Raw genomic sequence first — 14497 nt, forward strand, 5'->3', positions numbered from 1 at the left:
TCACTAACAGATCCGAAATTTACACAAAATAGTTTCGTTGTAAATGCCTGGCTCACTTTTGTAAGGAACCAAGTGCGTCAGCAGCATGGTATGAACTGAGGCCCAATAAAGATGGGAGACACATCTGAACGTTATCCCTGACCTCTCTCAGTTACCTTGACCTTCCTCGGCAACCTTGACCTCAAGGCTGACAACCTCACCTTGTATCTCTCGGCTCCAAGTCTGTCGTCCAATACAGCTTTCTTCATTATCTTGGCGTTCCTCTCGGAGTCAAGTCTTGTGAACATCACGGATGTTTCTGGAGATGGTATCTGTTGTCTCTGTCAGACATAAATGCTCACTTAAGAATATACTTTAACTTGCAGAGGTACGGATAAGCTCGCGTATCTCTGCGTAAATACATTTACGTAATGAAAACTCAATTTCTATTAAGTCCATTGAGTACAAGTACACTTGAATTTTTGTAAATACTCAATAAATGTGATCTAACATACACACTAAAAAATGTCAAATCTTACCAGTGGATAGATAACATAACTGAGGTATACTGAGAGGTTCTATTTCAGGACATGAACATGACAACTTGCAGGCTTTCTTATCGTTTCTCATATCACAGATCAAATATAAATAACAAACACTAACATTTAAACTTTATTATATTTTCAAAATTAATGGAAAATTGCAAAATACGCAATTGAGTTTGAGTGAGGTGAGTACAATTTATTGGGTTACTCAAAGGAAAATTAGGATACCAAAATTGAGATGAACAGAAGTGAGTGATGTAAACTCAATAACCCAAAACCTTTTCTGTAGCTCTTGTTTTGGTTTTATGTAAGTACACTGTGTAAATGTATGTATGTGTGCACACATTTGTATTCTTCTTTTGTGCCTCCATAATGTGAAAAACGTATTAAAGTCAGTTCTCGTGAATAAGTATGTTGAAGATACTTCACAGGCTGCTGACTACATCATGAACAAGAAAACCAATGAGTGAATTTAATATTACGCCCCCTTAGCAATATTCCAGCAATATCGAGGTGGGGGACACTTGAAATATGCTTCACATATTGTACCAATGTGGGGATTCAAACCTGGGCCTTCGATTGTAAGGAGGCGACCCGATTCAACCATAACTCTTTTTCCACCACCCACAAAAACCTAAATCAACAACAACATGAAACAAGAGACAAAGAGACAATCCACACTCAAACTGAACCATTTTATTATAAGGCAATCAGAAAATATTACCCCAGTTTTTCTGTTCTGGTTTATGGAAACATTTACACAAACAAAATGGCTTGGTCAGCTGAAGAGATCCCATGTAATCACTAGCAATTTAGTTCTTAAATCAGAGATACATAGCCAGAAATATCAATACGTTTAATCACTGCAGGGACAACATAATTGTGCACTGAGAAACGGGATCCTCCTGAGGTGCTGGTAAAATCTTCCTCATCATCCTCAAACCGAATGATGCATACTCTGTTTGCAGTGAAAACATACTGATGAATTTCATTTTAAACAAAAAAGTAAATCAAATAAAGTGAAATTAAGATTGCAATTCCTCATAATTTTACCTTGCCAATTGTTGGTTTGTATTACAAGGAGGTACGCACAATAAATGAAACACTGTGAAAAAGCAGGGTTGGTTTAAGTTAATGCTAATCACCTACCGCACGTGCATTTGTTTCACTGTTCAACTACTGCTCATATACCCTTGTAATAGAAATCAATAATAGTGATTTGAATCTATGATCATTTGTTAAACAACTATTATCCTAAGTTGAATAAAATTCTGAGATTTAAATGCTCATTTGGCAAGGTAAAATTATGAGGTTCGTAATCTTATTTTCACTTTATTTGATTCACTTTTTAGTTTAAAGTGAAATTCATCGGTACGTTTTCACAGCAAACAGACTATAAATGTTGTTAAATGTCCACATATCTTCAGCAGTATTCCGATGGCCTTAAAATAACCAAGTCCATTCATTACTGATGTCCAGTACAATAGCTATAGCACACTGGGGTGGATCTGCAGGTAATCTTGTACATGTACAGAAACACCACTCCTTTAAATGCAAATAATTGGAAATCATAAAGTAGAGGATGAAATGAAATCCGAACTTTAGCATCCATGGCAAGATATGAAAGTACTCATGGCAACCAAAGTCTGCTGAGTCGATGAGCTTTACCATTATCTGTCAGCCTGGACAAAGCTTTCTGCCGTTACCAGACGTGAAGATGCCGGGTCAGACAATTGGATCTTCAGCAACCCATGCTTGTTGTAAGAGGCAACTAACAGGATTGAGTGGTTCTAGTTTGCTGACTTGGTCCAAAACATATAATCATATCCCAGTTGTTTTGATCGATGCTCATAAGGAGTGATCACTGGATTATCTGGTCCAGACTCGAGTTATATACAGACCTTTACCTTATAACTGGAATATTTATTTGAGAGTGGCGCTATACAACAAACCAAAACCAGCCGGCCAAGTGAAAACCGGTGCAAGACAACTCCGCTTAAATTCGAAGCCAGAGTGAAACCTGCATCTTGGCCAGAAACCCTCCTGTGGATCGGTTATATCACTAAAATGGTAGCCGAACAGCATTTGGCTTCCAACAAAGCAAACTTAAGCTCTAATTACCCTGTGCAGAGAACTGGGGAAGGCTTTAATTCCGATCTTTGCTTTGACCCGCCGGCGTGGCATAACTCTGAAGAGTCATTGATGGTGTCCTGCATCTCCATCACTTGACTACTGTGGTGGTAGTGTCTGAGAGTACGGAGTAGCACATGATGATACTGAAGTGTCGCACAGTTAACACAACCATGATCATACTGCAGTATCGGCGAAAAACACATGCAAGGGCAACATTGTGCAAACAACAAAGATCAATCATTGTCACACAAGAACAAGAAGAAGACAAAGTCATCAATATCTCCTACAATGGCAAAATACTCTTTATGAAAATGCTCCACCAGTTATGATTGGCGTCAAATGTCTTTTGGTGCGTACATGGCAAAGTGGAAGGAAAGTATTGAAAAGCTTTTAAGTTCTGGCTCCAGAGGTAGAGGTGAAATTGGCTCTTTAACGCCGCTACTGGAGAATATTTCCGCCATGATGATCGCATACGCAGTAGAGCGCTGCATGCAGTGGCTACTTGTACTACTGGCCCAGACTTAAGCTGGTTTTATAGTGCTAGCCCACTGAGATACCATGCCGCGAGTGAAGCATGAATAATTCCACTCAGACACATTATACTGACTCCTTGAAGCCGATTCAGTCCTTGTTGTACCCATTAATGCCGAGCTTGGGCAGGGACCAACAAGTACCATATTTTAACCGCCTTTGGTATGACGGGTTAGATCGAACCGCCGACCTTCCGGCCTCCTGGCGACGCCTAACCACTACACTACTCGCCCAGCGGTTTACACTACCACCAAATTCAGTCGAAGCCAAATCGCCGGAAACACAAAATATATTTTTGTTGAAATTCCCAAAACTACCAAAAGGCACCAGTACACGACCGAACCTATCTATGTGCAGAAGTTTGGTGAAAGGAATAGTGAACGGTTTTAAAGTTCTGTTCGGGAAAAGGGCACAACCAATTTCAATTTCAGTCAGAAGTCAAAAGAGATGTTGCCATGGAAACACAAAAACATTATTTTAGTCTCTAGAATTGCAAAACTACCAAAAGGCACCGAGTACACCTTGTGACCTATCTATATGCCAAGTTTGGTGAAGAAATAGTGAACGGTTTTGAAGTTCCGTTCCAGAAAAGACAAAAGATGCAAAAGTGCGCAGGACGGGACCTACGCACACGGGCATTCGAACACACTGCCTTGCGCGTGCATATAACAAGCATACCACAAAACTAGTTGCATGGATTGATAATGTCCACACCAATAACAACTAATATCACATAACAAGAACAACTGTCACATTACGAACAACTTATGTCACCTTAAGAAGAACAACCAATGTCACATTTAGAAGAACAGCCGCGTCACATTAGACGCGGATAAGTTGATGATAGGATCACAATGATGTCCAAAAAGACGTAAGATGTCGCATATGGGATGACATCTCAGCTGCTCTTCTCATGCTTCTTGCTCTCTTCTTCAAGTTGTACATGTGTCTGATAAACGCTACTACTCCACAGACAATCATCACAACAATATCTTTATAACTCACAGGATCGATGTGGTCACCTACCGTATCACAGACTAACAATATATAGCCTGCATACTATAGGCCCAATAAGGACTGAATTAACTGAGTTTGGTTTTTACGCTTTTAGCAATATTCAAGCAATATCACTCCATGTGGGGATTCAACCCGGTTCATGCAAGACGAGCCAACGCTTTTAACCACTCAGGATTAATTTCACCGCCTACTAACTGTGGTAATTGATTGGGAGCAAGTGGTTTGACAGTATCTCATTGTACAAGGTCATATTTTCTTTATATATCACTGAGCATGATCATTCACTGATCATTTTACCATTTTGTAGTTGTTGATACAAGGGGACTTTGCACAACTCTGGTAGAAAAATCATGTCCTTGTTTCTAGCCATTTTGTCAATCAATTCTGAATTTCTGTGTACTTTATAGTTAAAACAATACAAATAGGAGCTGAGAATTCACATACATATTTATCCCATACATCTGTAAACGACAGAAAAAATATTGCAAATAAGTGATATGTAATAAGCATTTTGAAAAAATAACAGTAACGTAATAGTGGTAATACCTAAATATGAATATTGATTCATCAACGATCCTAGACTGGTCTGAGGATTTAAAATTCATAAATGATGGTAAATTGTGGTAACAGATCATGAACATTATGAAACTGTTCACGCATTGCAGCCTCCTCATACTCTGTTCTTGCAACTCCTCGGACAGAGGAGGACGCCTCCTTTGTCACTGCTGCTTGTGATCGGCTGGCTCCCTGGTGGAGGAGAAGGCAGCCTGCACGCTCTCGGCGGGTGTCTTCCTTGGCCAGCAAGTTCCCACTTGGTCTGGTCCCGGAAATGTTGAGAGAAGATACTGGAGGGGTCCTGGCAATGTATGATGGGAGAGTGAGAAGAGTGAGGTACTGTTGTGGTGGTTAGAGTGAGGTAATTGTTGTGGGTGTGGTTAGAGTGAGGCATTGTTGTGGTGGTGCCAAGGTATCGTTGTGGTGGTTAGGAGTGAGGTATTGTTGTGTGGTGGTTAGAGGGAGGTATTGTTGTGGTGGTTAGAGTGAGTTCAAGGAGGGTCCTGGCAATGTATGATGGGAGTGAGAAGAGTGAGGCATTGTTGTGGTGGTTAGAGTGAGGTATCATTGTGGTGGTTAGAGGGAGGTATTGTTGTGGTGGTTAGGAGGAGGCATTGTTGTGGTGGTTAGAGTGAGTTTGGAGGGTCCAAGCAATGTATGATGGGGAGTGAGAAGAGGGAGGTATTGTTGTAGTGGTTAGGAGGAGGTATCAAGTTGTAGTGGTTAGGAGGAGGTATTGCTGTGGTGGTTGTGAGGAGGTATTGTTGTAGTGGTTAGAGAGGCATTGTTGTAGTGGGTTAGGAGTGAGGTATTGTTGTGGTGGCTAGGAGGAGGCATTGTTGTGGTGGTTAGAGTGAGGTATTGTTGTTGTGGTTAGAGTGAGATATTGTTGTGGTGGTTAGGAGCGGAGGCATTGTTGTGGGTGGCTAGAGAGGCATTGTTGTTGTGGTTAGAGTAGAGGCATTATTTGTGGTGGTTAGAGTACGAGGTATTATTTGTGGTGGTTAGAGTGAGGCATTGTTGTGGTGGTTAGAGTGAGGTATTGCTGTGGTGGTTAGAGTGCATTGTTGCCAGTGGTTAGAGTGAGGTATTGTTGTGGTGGTTAGGAGTGAGTTTGGAGGGTCCTGGCAATGTATGATGGGAGATGAGAAGAGGTGAGGTATTGTTGTGTGAGTGGTTAGAGTGAGGTATCAAAGCAGTGGATTTAGATTGAGGTATTGTTGTGGTGGTTAGAGTGAGGTATTGTTGTAGTGGTTAAGAGTGAGGTATTGTTGTGGTGGCTAGAGGAGGTATCACAGTGGTTAGAGTGAGGCATTGCTGTGGTGGTTAGGAGGAGGCATTGTTGTCAGGCTAGAGTGAGGCATTGTTGTAGTGGTTAGAGTGAGGCATTGTTGTGGTGGTTAGAGTGAGGCATTGGTTGGCGGTTGTGAGGAGGCATTGCTGTGGTGGCTAGAGTGAGGCATTGCTGTGGGTGGCTAGAGTGAGTGTAATCTGCTGTGGTGGTTAGAGTGAGGTGGCCATTGTAGGAAGTAGGAGTGAGGTATCGCTGTGGTGGCTAGAGTGAGGCATCGCTAGGTGGTTAGGAGTGAGGCATTGCTGTGGTGGTTAGAGTGAGGCATTGTTGTGGTGGCTAGAGTGAGTCTGATGGGTCCCAAGTAACGATGGAGTGAGGCATTGCTGTGGTGGCTAGGAGGAGGCATTGCTTGCTGTGGTTAGGAGTGAGGCATTGCTGTGGTGGCCAGGAGGAGGTACTGCTGTGGGTGGTCAGGAGATGCATTGTTGTGGGTGGCTAGAGTGAGCCTGGAGTGGTCCCAGCAATGCATGATGGGAGAGTGAGAAGAGGAGGCATTGTTGCAGTGGTTAGAGTGAGGCATTGCTGTTGTGGTTAGAGGAGGCAGTAATTGCTGTGGTGGCTAGGAGTGAGGCACACAGTAGTGGTTAGAGTGAGCAATGTTTGCCGGTGGTTAGAGGAGGCATTGTTGTGGTGGTTAGATGAGGGCTTGTTGTGGTGGTTAGAGTGAGGCATTGTTGTGGTGGTTAGAGGAGGCATTGGTTGTAGTGGCTAGAGTGAGGTACTGCTGTATGGTTAGAGTGAGGCATTGCTGCTGTGGTGGTTAGGAGGAGGTAATTGTTGTAGTGGTTAGGAGTGAGATATTGTTGTGGTGGCATTAGAGTGAGGTGCATTGCTGTGGTATTAGGAGGAGGTACTGTCAGGCGGCTAGAGTGAGGCATTGTTGTGGTGGTTGTGGAGCGGAGGCATTGTTGTAGTGGTTAGAGGGAGGCATTGCTTGCAGTGGCTAGAGTGAGGCATTGTTGCAGTGGTTTCAGAGTGACATTGTTGTGGGTGGTTAGGAGGAGGCATTGTTGCAGTGGCTAGAGTGGAGGCATTGTTGCAGTGGTTTAGGAGTGAGGCATTGTTGCAGTGGTTAGAGGAGGCAATTGCTGCAGTGGTTAGGAGGAGGCATTGCTGTAGTGGTTAGAGTGAGGCATTGTTGTAGTGTATAGGAGGATACTGTTGTAGTGGTTAGAGTGAGGCATTGTTGTAGTGGTTAGAGTGAGGCATTGCTGTAGTGCCAGGAGGAGGTATCATTGCAGTGGTTACAGAGGAGGTGCATTGCTGTAGTGGCTAGAGTGAGGCATTGTTGTAGTGGTTAGGAGTGAGGCATTGCTGTAGTGGCTAGAGTGAGGCATTGTGGTGGTTAGAGTGAGGCATTGTAGTGGTTAGGAGGAGGCATTGCTGTAGTGGCTAGGAGGAGGCATTGGTTGCATGGTTAGAGTGAGGCATTGCAGTGAAGCTAGGAGGAGGTAATTGTTGTAGTGGTTACAGGCCATGTATACAGATGGTTCGGGAGGTCCAAGGCGATGGGAGAGGAGAAGAGTGAGGCATTGTTGTGGTGGTTAGAGGAGGTACTGTTGTAGTGGTTAGAGCGGAGGCATTGTTGCAGTGGCTAGAGGAGGCATTGTTGTAGTGGTTTGTGGAGTGAGGCATTGTTGTAGTGGTTAGAGGAGGCATTGTTGTGAAAGTGGTTAGAGCGGGGAGGCATTGTTGTGGTGGGTTGGAGTGAGGCAATTGTTGCGGTGGCTAGAGGAGGCATTGGGTTGTAGTGGTTAGAGTGGAGGCATTGTTGCAGTGGTTAGAGGAGGCATTGCTGTAGTGGTTAGGAGTGAGGCATTGTTGTAGTGGTTAGAGTGAGGTATTGTTGTGGTGGTTAGGAGGAGGCATTGTTGTAGTGGTTAGAGTGAGGTATCGCTGTGGTGGCTAGAGCGGGAGGTACTGTTGTGGTGGTTAGGAGGGAGTTTGGAGGGTCCTGGCAATGTATGATGGGAGAGTGAGAAGAGTGAGGTATTGTTGTAGTGGTTAGGAGTGAGTTTGGTTTGACACCACTTTTAGCTATGATTCCAGTTAAATATCACAGCAGGGACACTAGAAATGTAAGCCACACTATACCCATTTGAGAATCAACTCCAGGTTTTAGTCACGTGATGAGTGAACATTACTAGGCTACCCCACTGTTCCTTTGTTGTGAGTGAGTGAGTGGGATAGGTTTAAAGCTGCTCTTCAGCGGTCAGCTTGATGGAGAAGGGAACAGATCCTTGACTCTAAACCTTTCTACTGCCGCCCACAAAAAAGGGATTGCGGTAAATAAGAAACAATTTGGAAATGAGGGCAAACAGGATTCTGGTCTGAATATGGAGTACCAAATCCGTTAACTAAGTGACCGCTCCGTAACAAATTCCCGGGTTGAGGAAGGGATGGTAAAAGACCTGGGCATGCTGCACACTTCATCTTCGATCAAATACCAGGATGATATTGTTGAGGGAGATTTCTATTTCCTCCAACGCACTGGAAATGAGAGATTTTATGTCAAGGTTATTTTGCTGTCAGTCTAGTAATACGTATATAAGTGTGTGTCCGTGTGTGGACAGAGTGCCAGTATTCTAGCTATATATATGAAGGTGGACTTTATACAACTAACTTAATTAGATGTTGTGTGCCTTACACTGAGTCCCTGGATACAGCCCTAGTACACTTACTGGAAGTAGATGTTTGTGTCCCTTATAGTGGGTGCCTGGATACAGTCCTAGTACCCCTACTCGAAGTAGATGTTGTGTCCCTTATAGTGGGTGCCTGGATGCAGCCCTGAGTACACTTACTGAAGTAGATGTTGTGTCCCTTATAGTGGGTTCCTGGACACAGTCCTAGTACCCTTTACTGAAGTAGATGTTGTGTCCCCTTATAGTGGGTGCCTGGATACAGCCCCCTATTACACTTACTGAAGTAGATGTGTCCCTTATAGTGGGTGCCTGGATACAGTCCTAGTACCCTTACTGAAGTAGATGTTGTGTCCCTTATAGTGGGTGCCTGGATACAGCCCTAGTACACTTACTGAAGTAGATGCTGTGTCCTTTTATAGTGGGTTCCTGGATACAGTCCTAGTACACTTACTGAAGTAGATGCTGTGTCCTTTTATAGTGGGTGCCCTGGATACATTTCCTAGTACACTTACTGAAGTAGATGCTGTGTCCTTTTTATAGTGGAGTGCCTGGATACAGCCCTAGTACACTTACTGAAGTAGATGTGTCCCTTATAAGCTGGTGCCTGGATACAGTCCTAGTACCCTTACTGGAAGTAGATGTTGTGTCCCTTATAGTGGGTGCCTGGGATACAGCCCTAGTACACTTACTGAAGTAGATGCTGTGTCCTTTTTATAGTGGAGTTCCTGGATACAGTCCCTAGTACACTTTACTCGGAAGTAGATGCTGTGTCCTTTTATAGTGGGTGCCTGGATACAGCCCTAGTACACTTACTGAAGTAGATGCTGTGTCCTTTTATAGTGGGTGCCTGGATACAGCCCTAGCATTACACTTACTGAAGTAGATGCTGTGTCCTTTCATAGTGGGTTCCTGGATACAGTCCTAGTACACTTACTGAAGTAGATGCTGTGTCCTTTTTATAGTGGGTTCCTGGATACAGTCCTAGTACACTTACTGGAAGTAGATGTTGTGTCCCCTTATAGTGGGTGCCTGGATACAGTCCTAGTACACTTACTGAAGTAGATGTTGTGTCCCTTATAGTGGGTGCCTGGATACAACCCTAGTACACTTACCGAAGTAGATGTTGTGTCCCTTATAGTGGGTGCCTGGATACAGCCCTAGTACACTTACTGAAGTAGTTGTTGTGTCCCTTATAGTGGGTGCCTGGATACAGTCCTAGTACACTTACTGAAGTAGATGTTGTGTCCCTTATAGTGGGTGCCTGGATACAGTCCTAGTACACTTACTGAAGTAGATGTTGTGTCCCTTATAGTGGGTGCCTGGATACAACCCCTAGTACACTTACTGAAAGTAGATGTTGTGTGCCATATTGTTTATCTGTGGTTGTATTTTGGCAGATTTGTCCAGACGAAGAGGATGTCAAGATCAGAGAGAATTTGGCTGGCCGACATCAGCTCTGAAACAAATCGGGACCTGAGCATCAAGATGGAGAGACTACAGATGTGATACAAACAAAGCTGAATCTAAATGAGTATTATATTTATGCCTGTCGCAGCTAACACTCACTGCCTGCCGAAAATGTGTCCAATCATGATTTTAATTAAATTTTAATGCAACTACACAGACAAGTAATTTATGAGCTTACTTCACAAAACCACAATTTTACTACATTTAGAGAATTGTACAAAGAAGCAAAAATAACTTCTTAGTAATAAGCACTTGCAACATGTGGACATACATTTATCTTTATATAGATTAGACATCAGTCAAAAATGTCTTAAATGTCTAATGCCAAAATGTTGCTATCAAATTCAAAAGTTTCCTCTATAGAGAATTATCTTGAGAATACATTAACAAAATTTGATTTTTTCCAAATAGGCAAAAAACTAAACAATAAAGCTGGGACCCTATCCACAAACCATTTGAAGCACTTAAATAATGCCATTTGTATACCTATGGTAACATAAAAGAGTTATGATAGGTTAAACTGACTGACTGACTGGACTTTGGTTTTCTTGCGCTTTTTAGCAATATTTCAGCAATATCATGGCAGGGGACACCAGAAATGGGCTTCACACATTGTACCCATGTGGGGATTGAACCGGGTCTTGGCGTGGACGAGCCAACGCTTTAACCACTTAGACTACCCCAATCGTTCCTGATGGGTAACAAAACACTAGGAACTCTTTGTAGTCCCGGGGATGCAGAATCTTGGAAATGAAAGGTTAAAAGTAACTTCAAATTCAGTGGCTGAAACTCACACAATTTGGAAAAATTATTACACAATGTCAATTCGATTCTTCTAAAGAAAATGATGTACTTGAGGGAGGTTAAAATTATTGAGATGAAAAATCTTTTTACAGTTGCATTGGTGTTAAACGTGAATCAGAATCATGGGGCAAAGTGCTGCAGTCTCCGTGCACCTTTGTCCATGAGTAGATTCTATTGAGTTGGTCTTTAAACTGCACCACACCTTGAGTACAACCTGGAAGTGTCGCGGACAATCAAGTGATCCCACAGGCTGGAGGGTCTGTCTAAACATACAACACACACAAAACATGATGGTGCTACCACTTTCAACGCTTATCAACTTTGGTCAGACTACCACACTGCGGAAATATACATGTTATTTGACAACAACCACAAAATATCTCTATTTATATATATTTTGATTTCATTATTTATAAATGATCGAGGTAATCAAGTAAGTCTGCAGAAATCAGAAAGTAGTTCCAGGGCAAAATTGATATTCCCACTCGAGCAAAAATACCATCTTTAATCTTCACCAATATTTACAGACATTTCACCCCTTTAGAGGGAATATAATAAATGATGGATATTTGTAAGAAATCTTGGGTGAGCAAATCTAGATAACTTTTGGGTGTGTAGTGTACTTACACCTCATAATGCAAGTGGAGGTGCACTGATAATCTTGAAGGAGCACTGACGACATGTTTTGTGTGATGAAGTTTGATGCATGTAGGTCATTACCTATAATATTAAACAACTCTTCAGCTATTATACTTCATATATGTTAGACTTATTGTACAGTGATTTCACGCAGCGCATGATGCAGCTTGAAATCTCTATATCTTTTATTCGTGATTTCATTGATATTCAGGCGATACATTACGCCCATATGCCCCTTTATCTGTAGCCCCACAGTTGCGTGGTCGAGGAAGCCCAGATTCAGAGAGGTTGAGTGAGTGGCCAACTGTGCAGAGGAAAGGTGGAGTGAGCTAGTGGAGGTCAGGCCTGATTGTGTGAATGAGTGAGGGAGGGAGCGGAGTGAATGTAAGAAGGAGTGAACGGGGCGGAGTGAGTGGATCGTGGAGAGAGAGAGAGAGAGAGAGAGAGAGAGAGAGAGAGAGCAGAGAGAGAGAGAGAGAGAGAGAGAGAGGAGGAGGGAGGAGGAGGAGGAGAGAGAGAGAGAGAGAGAGAGAGAGAGAGAGAGAGAGAGAGAGAGAGAGAGAGAGAGAGAGAGAGAGAGAGAGAGAGAGAGAGAGAGAGGAGAGAGAGAGAGAGAGAGAGAGAGAGAGAGAGAGAGCAGAGAGAGAGAGAGAGAGAGTATTGTTTCATACAGTCTTCAACAGTTTACGAAAGTCTGATATATAAGCCCTACATTCTCTTCCTCACCTGGCGCAGATGTTGACAAGTGTGTGTCAGGTGGGGACGCCCCAATGTCCAGCGCCTTGCTCCTGTACTCCCTCTGAGAGAGATATTTATATATAAATTAACTGTTACTAGCATCTACTGTCAAGTAATATAATTACAATAACTGGTACAATGCAAATTTGCACCTTAAAAACTGTTCTTTTGAGTTCAGCGGTAGCTTTAAGATTGTATGGCCTTGATATCATTGATATAAAATCAACCTGACCAAGTCATCAAGCATATACAGTCAAATCCTGATGAGTCTAGAATGCCGTGTCTCAATATTATGCATAACTCTGAAGTACCTGTCGGTCCCGACTATCTCTGTTATAGCTGTCATCATTTGAATACCGGGTTACACGAATTCGTCTCATAAATACACACGAATGACTCCAGAAGGAAATTTTATCCCTTTGAGATTCAAAACAACAGCAATCTTAAAGTACATAAGCCGAAGTCAGCCTACGGAGTTGATTGCGTAGCAAACTGATCAAATTAATAAAACCAGCGCAGCTCACACCTTTCCGCCACGACGGGTGAGTTCAGCAGATTAGTGATTTTACTGAAATCACTGTTCAGCTAATCGCACTGAACTGATGCCCCTATTAGTGATAGGGAAATCATTAGATAAACAAATGCTTAGGTGGAGGAATTAGGACTGGATCATCTTTTTCTACCCTCAGACATAATGGCAAGTCTCGAATACATCGATAAGACGAATACATTTGGTCCCCAGCCGACCGGACTCATCGGATTTGACTGTACCTGTATAATCTTATTTGATTACAATTGGATAGTGTACAGTATATTCCAGTTATAGCTGACAAGAATCCAACAATTATACTCTCATTGTCACCAGGTGTCACCACAAACAAAACTAAACCTAATATCATATTGTCAGGTAAAGGTGTACCAACATCGGAAGTGTTTTCAGTAATTACCCTTAAGTTCTCGGCTGTAAATGCATATGAATATCATGATTTGTATCACATCACCTCTTTGAGTGAGGAGTATGGTTTTACAATCACTTTTAGCAATATTCCAGCAATTATCACAGCAGGCATACCAGAAATGGGCTTCACACAATGTGCCCATGTGTGGACTTAACCTCGGTCTTCAAGGTGACGAAACAACAGCTTAATTACCTTTTATACCATCGTAAGGTGTACCATCATGAAGTGTTTCCCAACAAATACCTTTAAGTCTGATAGGTAAATGCATATGATTATCATGATTTGTATCAACAATTAGCCCCTTGTCACCAGGTAAAGGCATCATCATCATCATCAACCTGAAGCTGTCCTCCTCCTCCATGGATCGAGGCTTGGCAGCAATTCATCCCTGGGGATTTTGGTCCGCCTTTCATTCACAACCTTCTTCACCCAACCTCCATGAATTGATTCCGTAGTTTGTGCCCGGGCTTCTCAGCTGACTACCTATCCTCTTCTTCAGTGCTCCCCCCGACTCACCCGAGACTGTGAAACAGACATTGTACGCTTCATTGAATACAGACCAAAAGTTGATTTAATTCAAAAGTATTAATATGGGTCCCAATGGTGCCCAAACCAACAGCATCAACATTGCCTACAGCTCAAATCATATCTGATTCTTCCAGACAAACTCCACGTTTGTACTTCTGCTGTTGTAGCATTTACATCATGCTGCGGCTTTTCTATAAACATATCATCTCTAAAAAGCACCTTATATCCACAACATATTTGAGATATAATGGCACAAGCCTTTTACTTCTATATACCAATACAGATCCCATTGAAAATATATTGAAATTAGATTTAAAACATGTTGTTTAAAATTTATAAATGTCATATACTTGAACTATTTACTTGGCATTTTAGAAGATGATATTTGGATGAACATATAGAGATTTTTCTAAATGGCCAGAGCCACAGTTACTGTTCAGTTTTAATTGATGATGGGGCCAGAACAAGCTCTGGGAGTGCTGCTGTACTAGAGAATAAAAAGAAGATGTAAACTCCAGAAAAATCTCTATGTTTCTAAATAAACTGTTCTCTCAATTAATATGAAATGCTGACTAGTGTTGTCAGTGATTCATACATCATAGTGCA

This window comes from Haliotis rubra, unplaced genomic scaffold (genome assembly GCF_003918875.1).
Source record: "Haliotis rubra isolate DU_JTF1 unplaced genomic scaffold, ASM391887v1 Scf1496, whole genome shotgun sequence".
In the NCBI taxonomy this organism is placed as follows: Eukaryota; Metazoa; Mollusca; class Gastropoda; order Lepetellida; family Haliotidae; genus Haliotis; species Haliotis rubra.